Raw genomic sequence first — 9,268 nt, 5'->3', positions numbered from 1 at the left:
CATTAGTGGTTGTTCTCATTTGGACTTTTCTTATAAATATGCCTATGGTGTCTTATATTCACATGTGGGATGGGTCGTAAGAGGAGACACGAAATTCATTCATTCATAGGTACTTATATGCATGCTGTTAGCGATGCGGAGAACCTCAGCAAAAACTCATGCTGCACTGCAGTACACAAAGTGGCGAGGGCTGCTGCTGGATGTATTTGCCCATACATTCAATCAAAGAGGGGATTTATGCGATAGCAGGTAAGATAATAGAGGCTATGTAAAATACAAATAATGTACACGTTATGATATAGGCTTACTGAGCTGTATACTGAATGCAGCATGTCCCTTTCACAGGGTTCCCTTGAGTAATCGGCGCCATAGATTGTACACACATTCCCATCTATGAAAGTCTGGGGCAAAATGAGGCAGACTACGTGAACAGAAAAAAACTTTCACAGTCTCAACATTCAGGTACTTCACATAATACAGAAAAATTTTCAATGCACAAACATTTCACATTCAGTTAGTTCATTATCAATATGTCTTGTCTCAATTTCCATAATTTATATCATAATCATTTTAAATCATAATTAAACAGTCCACATATACAAAGAGGCCCACACAACACTGTTGTCACAGTTGAACTTTATTCAAGTCTTTTCAAGTGCACATTGACTAATGTGAACCCCAAATGCTTCTGCAGATGACATGTGACCATCAAATGATGGTCACCAGCCTTGTGGCTAAGTGGCCAGGGTCTGTCCATGACTCCCAGATCTTCAGGGAGTCTGCACTGTCGCAGAAACTTGAGCAGGGTATGACAACTGTACATTTAATATTTTAATCATGTTCATAAACTGTATTTTGTGGTACTAATCAAGGCCAATCCTTTTTCTCTTTAGGCCTTTTCAGTGGGGTGCTGGTAGGCAACGGGGGCTATGCCCTCCAGCCCTTTTTGATGACCCCCTATCCTGGCCCTGGTGCAGGGCCCAGCGTTTCCGCTAGACTTTACTGTCCCCGGTCAAAATGACCGGCAGTCCTCAAATATTCCGGCCATTTAGAACAACTACCGGACATTCACTTTAACGTTATTTTGCTGCATTAACAGCAGCAAAATAAATAAATCTGATATTCTGTGATACATTGATACAAGTCTGCACTAAACGGGAGAGAGGACACATTTTTCTTTCCAGACCTGATTCAAAACCGAGACAGTAGAAACCAAGCCAACAGTAAACCTGAGTAATTATTACCGTTACAACAGACACATTAGACCCAAGAACCGACTACACAAAGACTTTCTCTTATTTTACTTTGTGTAAGTGGTTTAAAGTATCAAAATAAAGGCTGCACGCTTTTCCTTACACACGCAGTCAGTTACACAATATACGCCCACGTTAAACTGATAAACAACGTTAGCTTCACATTAGCACTGTTAGCCTGTTGGCACACTGGCTGCTACTATCAGCAGCTTACAACAACCAAATACCATCCTCCACCAGTATCCAAACATAACTCCCCAGTGCTCCGGCAACTAAACACTGTGTTAATACTCTACATTTCAAATGAAAAATGAGTCTTACTGTCAGTTGCTAATATCAGTCCTCATGATGATATCACTCTAGCATCTGCTAAACCAGTAAATCCAACCATCCTGGTTTATTTGGACTAGTCCCAAAAAGACAAAAACTCCACAGCAGATAGCCCAGTCCAGTCCTCCTCTCATTAATGGCTTATCCAAGACTACTTCTCATAATTAGCCTGCGTAGGCCTCTCTCTCTCTGCTGCATCGGTGTTTCAGCCGCTCAGATATAGTTTCCTTCTTTCAGCCTGGTCATTACTCGCAGCGATGAAATACTCAAAATCCCTCCATACTGCTGATGATATTAAGCCTTTGGTCAACCGGGAAAACCTCACTTAGATTAAAATTCTGCTTTATGAGAAAGCTCTGGCCAAACTCTCCTTGCAGAGTCTCCAGCAGTACTGAGCATGCACAGCAGAGAGATCGCTTTGCTTTGGCGTCATCGTGCATACATAATTAGCCATGTGCTTGCCGTCTGAGGAGATAACCCCAGCACCACAGGACAGTAGATGTAGTAAGATCAGGCTAATTTTAGTTTATATTAATGCATTCTCGCAACATATCTTCTAGGTTACACAAAATATAATCTGCAAGTATTCACTTATCTGGTCATTTGCATGTTTTCTACCGGACATTTTGACCAGTTATATTTTATTTGCCGGACTTCCGCCCTTTTTACTGGCCAATGACCGGCAATTACCGGCTAACGGAAACTCAGGCAGGGCCACAAACAAGGTTAAATGTGGCCCTTGCTAAAACCAGGGTCAGGATAGAAATTACCTTGGGCATACTTAAGGCCAGATTTAACTGCCTCAGAGGGCTCAGTGTGGCCCCTGACAGGGCCTGCAAAATAATTGCAGCATGTGTCGTGCTACACAACATTGCGTCCCTAAGGAAGGAAAGGAGCCCTCCTGTTGACCCCCCTCCTCCTGATGTTGTGGACCCCATTACCCTTGACTACCCTGCAGGGATACTTGTGAGAGACGCCATAGCACAGCAGTTTTTCAGTTGAAGAAAAAAAGTTTTATTTGGCTGTGTCATTTTCATTTCTGTTTCTGTCGTTCCTGAAAAAGAGCACACATATTAGTTTCATTCAGGTGCTTATATCCTTGAAAATTCTTTACTTCTAATATTGTGTTTAAGGTCTAAAAAGTGCTTGACCTTGTAAAATGTGAATGAATCTAATTGTTTCACCATGCCTGAAAATAAATACGCCTACATCACCGAATTACTGTTTTTTCATGTTCAAGTTTCTCTAACTCCAGCCTTGCTATTTTGTTTTTCAGCTTTTTGTACTCTATGTCGAGCCATTTTTCACTTGTAGACTGCTCTCACAGAGTCTGTTCTGACCTGAAAAAAAGTGAATACGTACAGTTGCTTCAGCATATGAATAGCCATTTTTCATTGCTTGCTTTAAACTAATGCCAGTGTCACACCGACTACTCTCATTAAATTAGAGTTCATTACATCTCTTGACTGCCTTGAGGTGGAGGCCACAGGCTCAGGCTCATGAGGGTTTCCCTCTTCCTGTAAAATAAGCATAGCAATTGATTATTTATAGGATAGAAAGCACTTGAGCACACTTATTAGTACAACGTGCAGACTACCACCATTTGTGAGACAGTAAAGATACACCAGCATCTGCCACATTGTCCAGACTTCATCTGTGTCAAGAAAGGTGAATTGTTAAGTGCATTAAACCAGGAAATAAGGACTAAGTTGTACCAGTGATGGTCTTTCTGAGCACACAGAAAGTGTCTCTTCATTCCCAGCCTCCTCCTGACTAGGCTACAGAAGATGTGGAAAAAAAGGTTTTAATGTACTGTCACCAACCACAGCTGAAATATGACAAGTTAATTTTACTTTTATTTCATGGTTTACCTCTATACAGGACAGAGTTTGTGTGGGTGGGGGCAGCAGTGTGACAGTTAAAGTCTCACTATCAACTGTAGAGAAAATGCATATTAGCCTGGCCTACTTACTGCCACAGTAAATGGTATATTGGATAATTGTGTTTTATAAGCAACCCTGTGATTTAACATGGACTCACTGAAACATACCCTGAATGAATCAGGTGCTGTGACTGCTGCTACCTCCATCAGGGTCTGATGTCACCCCCCCCATCAAAGGCCAACCCTCATTATTGGCGAGGGCAAGCTCCTCTGCAGGAGTATACTCCTGAGAAGGAGGCCCTCCCCCTGTTTTCTTATACTGCATTTTTTCCTGTAGGCTGCAAACAATATCAAATAAATAATGGTGATTTCATCCATACAACAGAGACTGTGGAGAAATAAAGCCTTGTCACTTACTGCTTTGAAGTATACTTTTATATTTGTTCTTAGCTTGTTCCAAAGTCCTTTTGGCTCCACTAGGATTGCATCTGAAATAATGGGGTTAATAATAATGGTCACACATGGCATAACTGCAGAAACATGGATTATTGGAACGCACAACTACTCATGCCGTCATGGTGAGGAATTAACATTACAACACAAAATTGGCCGAGGAAGCTCTGCCCCAAACATCTGTGCCGTAATAAAGTGAAACTGAGTGATCTGAATACTGTCCGTTTATATTGTCCGATGAATTGAAATTGTATAATCTGGCGAACTTACGCATTAACAGAGTCTGCAATTTTCTGCCAGCATTCCTTCCTGGCTTTTGCTGCAGTGACAGTGTTGCTTCTGGCCTGGATTACTGATTTAAATTCCTCGAATTTTTGAAGAATGATAGTCTGCTCCTCCATTGAAAAATACGCTGCTCTGTATTTCTCCATGTTTGCGATTGGCCAGACGCTGCAAACACCACCTCTTTCATGTGAGCATGCACTGATCCAGATTAGAAAACCCTGGCTGCAATTATCGAGTTGATAGCCAGCTTCATCCCACAGCTGATCCAGATTGCGACAGTAAAGGAGAGACACCCCGGACTTGTTAAGCCAGCTTCGTCATACAGGCCTCAGGTCTCCTGCTGGTGGTGACCCTTGCCTGAAGAAGTGGATCTAGAGCTAGCTTCCTAATTTCTTTTCACTAAAGACATTTTGCCGTCTGTCTACAATTTCTGCCAGCTTACAGAGCAGTTTGTCATGTTACCACCAAAAGACAAAGAAATGGAGAGATGTTATAGGAGATGTTCTGTTTACCTTGACATGTGTTGACTGTCATCTGCAGATTTCCTCAGAAGCGTCACTTGACTGCTGTGATGTGTCCTTACCGGCCATTCTTACCAGGTATGGTAAATGCATCTTTCTTGCCTCTTCCAATGAAGAATACATGCGATGCATCCTATGTGGAACATTTCCCAAGATTAATTTGGTGCCATGTTTTTCTTCTTTTATTGTAAAGTAAATATCTAGAACCAAAGTTTGACAATAACATTACAAATTGAAATACAGCAAGCAAATACAGACTAAACCTGAGATAATACGAAAATCAAACACCATTAAATAGAATAGACGAATAAAAATTTTTAAAAAGAGGGTAGACAAGTCATAGGTCTGATCTGGATAGAGATGGGAACCGAGAACTGGTTCCAATCGGCTGGATCCATTGACATCATTTACATTTTATCTCAATGATTCCCTTATCGATGCCTCACTCCCGCGTGTCAGAAAATATAGGCCTTGCATGTGGCAGTCAGCAAACATGAACAGAGAAGTTGAGGAAATAAACTAACATTTACAGGACTATACAGTATCTCTGCAAGGTGTTTAAAAAACACATTAAACAAGCTCTTGTCAGCGTGCATGCATAACCACAACAAGTGGAGCGTGCGCCTCTGCAGCGCTTCATCTAACCCTTTATCAAAACGCTTCAAGTCTAAAATAAAACAGGTTTATAAGGAGATGTTTACAGGAGCATGACAAGTGAATTATTTAAGTAAAAGAGGTGAAATCAGAGCAGGGGATCAAATGAAGTTTCTCATTTTTCTCTCTCAATGACACAGACGTGCGCCCTTTTCCTCCCTCCTCTTCTCCCAGAGGTAAGATGGTGCTCAATAGCGCCTCCCTGCTCCCTGCAGGGCACCCAAAAGCCCTCAACGATTCAGGGGACATGTCCTCAGGAAGGCCAAGGTTAAGAGTTGACTTAAACACATCTACTGGGGCATCTCAAAAAGATGGAAGTGTGGTTCACAAGGAGTAGACTGAGGCTGGAGTCAGGACATGGACAGCAGGTGTTGTGTTCCTGGTGTCAAGCCAATCCTGAACCAGAGAGTTCTTAAACATCCCACCCAGGTCCAAAGTCCAGTTTTCAGATTAAATTTAATTTAGCATTTTATTCGGAAACCAGAGTCCCAGAGTCTGGAGGAAGGTCAGAGAGGCCTTCAGAGCCTTCAGTGTTTTGAGTTAGTGATGGTTTGGGGCGCGATGTCATCTGCTGCTGTGGTCCACTGGTCTTTATCAAGTCCAGAGTCAACCCTGTCAGCCGTCTACCAGGAGATTCTAGAGTCCTTCATGCTTCTATCTGCTGAGCAGATATATAGAGATAATGATTTCCTTTTCCATCATTTGGGAACTGCCCAAATGAAGCTGAAACTACCAGAAACTGTTTTTCTGATCATGGTAGTACTGTGTTTGATTGTCCAGCCAACTGGTCTGACCTGAACCCCATAAAGAATCTCTGGGGAAATGTCAGGAGGAAGATGAGAGACACCAGACTCACCATCCAAATGAAGTGAGGGCTGCTATCAGAGCAACCTGGGCTTCATAACACCCCAGCAGTGCCACGGCCTGATCCAGTTTTCCAGAAGATCAGTTTTTCTGTTTGTTTGTGAGATTCTGATATTTAGAGATGGTGGATTTTGGATTTGTGTTAGCTGTACGCCGTAATCATCCAGATTGAAACAAAAAATGTCTGAAACATTTCCTTTTGTATGAGATTAATACAGGAAATATTGAAGTTGGTCCTGTACCCTAACCCTACCCTGTATTAAATCACGGGGAAAAATACATTTTTCATGGTATTGTAATTTTATGAGATGCAGGTGTGGGTTTACTCCTATTATTTTAAGTGATTTTATCAGATGAGCTGCAAGTGGACAGACTTGACTTTTGTTTAGAAAAGAAGAAAAGGTTTTCGGCTGGTTCAAGTTTTACTTTTGTTGGTGCAATCTTAACCTTACATCAGACATGTTTTGAATGTTGGGAGACTCCTGGCTGCAGCAGTAAGCCATGATTTACATGTCAGGATGTCTGAAGGTCTCACGTATATGTATATGAGGTTATATGTACAGCTTGAAGGTGGTATAGATTTAGGAATATAAGGTAGGGTTGCTCGATTATGGCAAAGATCAGAGTCACAATCATTTTTATTGACATCTAGATTATTAAACATGATTTTTAAAAATAAATTCAAATAAATCAATGTGTTGCCTTTTGAAGTAGCCACACATGTGTAACAAGTTCTGCAAGTTGTTTTGCACATGCTTCTCTTTCCAAAATGTCAAAAGTCAGGGTCATAAACTATTAAAAATGTCAGTCTCATATATTTCATAAAGAACCAGGAGGTTGAAAAGTGGCCTTCAAATTTACTTTATACCTACAAAGTCATTTTATTGGTTCTGAAGGTGATCAAAGCGTGACTGTTGTTATCCCATAACCAAATTCATGCAAATTTTGTGGTGACATGCAAACTAAGAGGCTCTCTCTGTTTGTTTTGCAGGAGTGGGAGCAGAAGAGCGGCACATAATCGGCCTCAAAGTTTCGCACCAGTCTCACTTTTATTTCTTTGTTTCTTTTTAAGAAATTGTGTATATATTTATTTAAGACTGTTCATACAGTGTGAGGAGGATGACACAAGAATAGCATTCACATCAACCAAAAAGACGTCGCTGGTTTTATTTGACTGTCAGTTCCACAACATACTAGAGAACTAGTGCTCTTCCTCAGCTGCTCAGATAAATGCTGAGAGTGCTCCAAAACTTTGTAGCAAGTCCTGTTTGTTAACAAAATTAATCCAGTGTAGAAATCCACGGTTGAATTGGCAAAAAAGAACTTTACGAGCTGAAGAATGAAAATATGATGCGTTCAGGTAACCTAAGTAAATTAGACGACTGTTTTCTTTAAGTTATGATGTGTTCAAATGTCACATAAAAATGGGAAAATGTATTTTTTGATGGGAAACTTCAATAAATACAGTGAGAATATGTGTTTATATTTGAGGGATATACAATAGATGTAACAGACTGAATCACAGCTTTTTAACTCAAGCTAAGCTAAGACCACTTGTAGTTTAAATATTTGCCCTTATTTTGTCTTTCCACCTAAGTAGTACTGATAGTGGTATCGATGAGGACTCGGATCAGCACTTTCAATGTGCTGTACATGGAATTAAAAGAATAAAAATAAAACACTTGACAATAACCTTTAAAAATCTGAAAACATAACAACAGACTTAAACTATTAAAAAAATGCTGTGATTAATCATGATTAATTTTTTTAATCGAAATACTGCACCACATGCTATACAAAACATTTTTGACATATCAAATGTTTGATCATATTTCACTTTACATACAGAAACTAAAATAATTGACCAGCAATATCAAAGAGTCAGTAACAGTTTACTCGTGACCCTGAATGAATCAAATTAGAAATCAATGACATTGACGACACGGGATGTGTTTGATTTCCCTAAATTTGCCTGCTGGTGACACTTGTGCTGGTAGAATGTCTATTCAATGTGACACTTTGGAATTTGCTTCCCACAGATCACTACTACGATGGAAAGAATCCTGCTGGGTCTTTTCTGTCTCTCAGGTTGGTGTATTCTCTACTTTTGATCTCTAGCTATTCAATAACCCTCTATTTTGCACTGGCTTAAGGAGGTTGGTACAATATGTTGTTATGAAACGACAAAAATGTAATATTTGCAACAACTGCCCTTGTAATAAACATTAACTAATCAACAATTTACCTTCAATTTTTTTCAAAGAGTTTTTTTGGTGCAGTTTTCTAATCATTACATCAATCCATTTATTCAGCTTTTATTATTTGTATATTTTTACAGATATTTATCTGCTGTGTTACATACCAAGACCTACCTAATCCACCATGAGCTCGGCACAAACCAACGTTTTGCAAAGTTTAGTGGCAAGGAAATATTTCCCTTCATGGGGAAGACACCTCAAGTGGAACAATCATCTGTTTTATGGTCTAAAGCTTTCCACACTTTTTTGGACAGATTTTTTCTCAAGTTATTTGGAAAGGGCAGAACTTTTAAAAAAATTTGGAAGGTAATTGGATGAACTTTCTGTATGTCACATTTACTATGTGCCAAAAAGAGCAGCATTACAAGACAACGTAGAAGGTACATCCAGTCAGTAATGTGAGCTTGGCAGGCAGTTACTGTTGTAGGTTACCAACAGTGGAACTTGTTGGTGGATAAAACCCATGTCAGTGCCAGTCAGGAGATGTGCAAAAAACATTTCCATTAAGGTGAGATCTTTTGCTGCTTTTTCTAAAAGGACATGCTGTCCTTTCAGCAGCCACCCTCTGTGGCTTGCCCTCCTTGTGAAGGGTGTCAATGATTATCCTCTGGATGACTGAAGTCAGCCGTCTGATTGTGGTTGTGCTTACTGAACCATAGAATGAAGGCTCAGGAAACCTTTGCAAATTGGACTTTTAGACAACATTTGAATATTTAACAAAATCACAAGCTGTAAGCTGTAATCATCAAAATTAAAACAAAAAAAAAA

General features: G+C 40.0%; 1 pseudogene; it reads left to right on the top strand.

Moving 5' to 3' along the window:
- The first annotated feature begins 200 nt into the window (after window positions 1-200).
- Window positions 201-2,585, top strand: LOC121504984 (annotated as a pseudogene).
- The last annotated feature ends 6,683 nt before the right edge of the window (window positions 2,586-9,268 follow it).

This window comes from Cheilinus undulatus, linkage group 22 (assembly GCF_018320785.1).
Source record: "Cheilinus undulatus linkage group 22, ASM1832078v1, whole genome shotgun sequence".
In the NCBI taxonomy this organism is placed as follows: Eukaryota; Metazoa; Chordata; class Actinopteri; order Labriformes; family Labridae; genus Cheilinus; species Cheilinus undulatus.
Note: the sequence above shows the minus strand (reverse complement) of the source record. Positions and strands in the feature narration are given on the sequence as shown.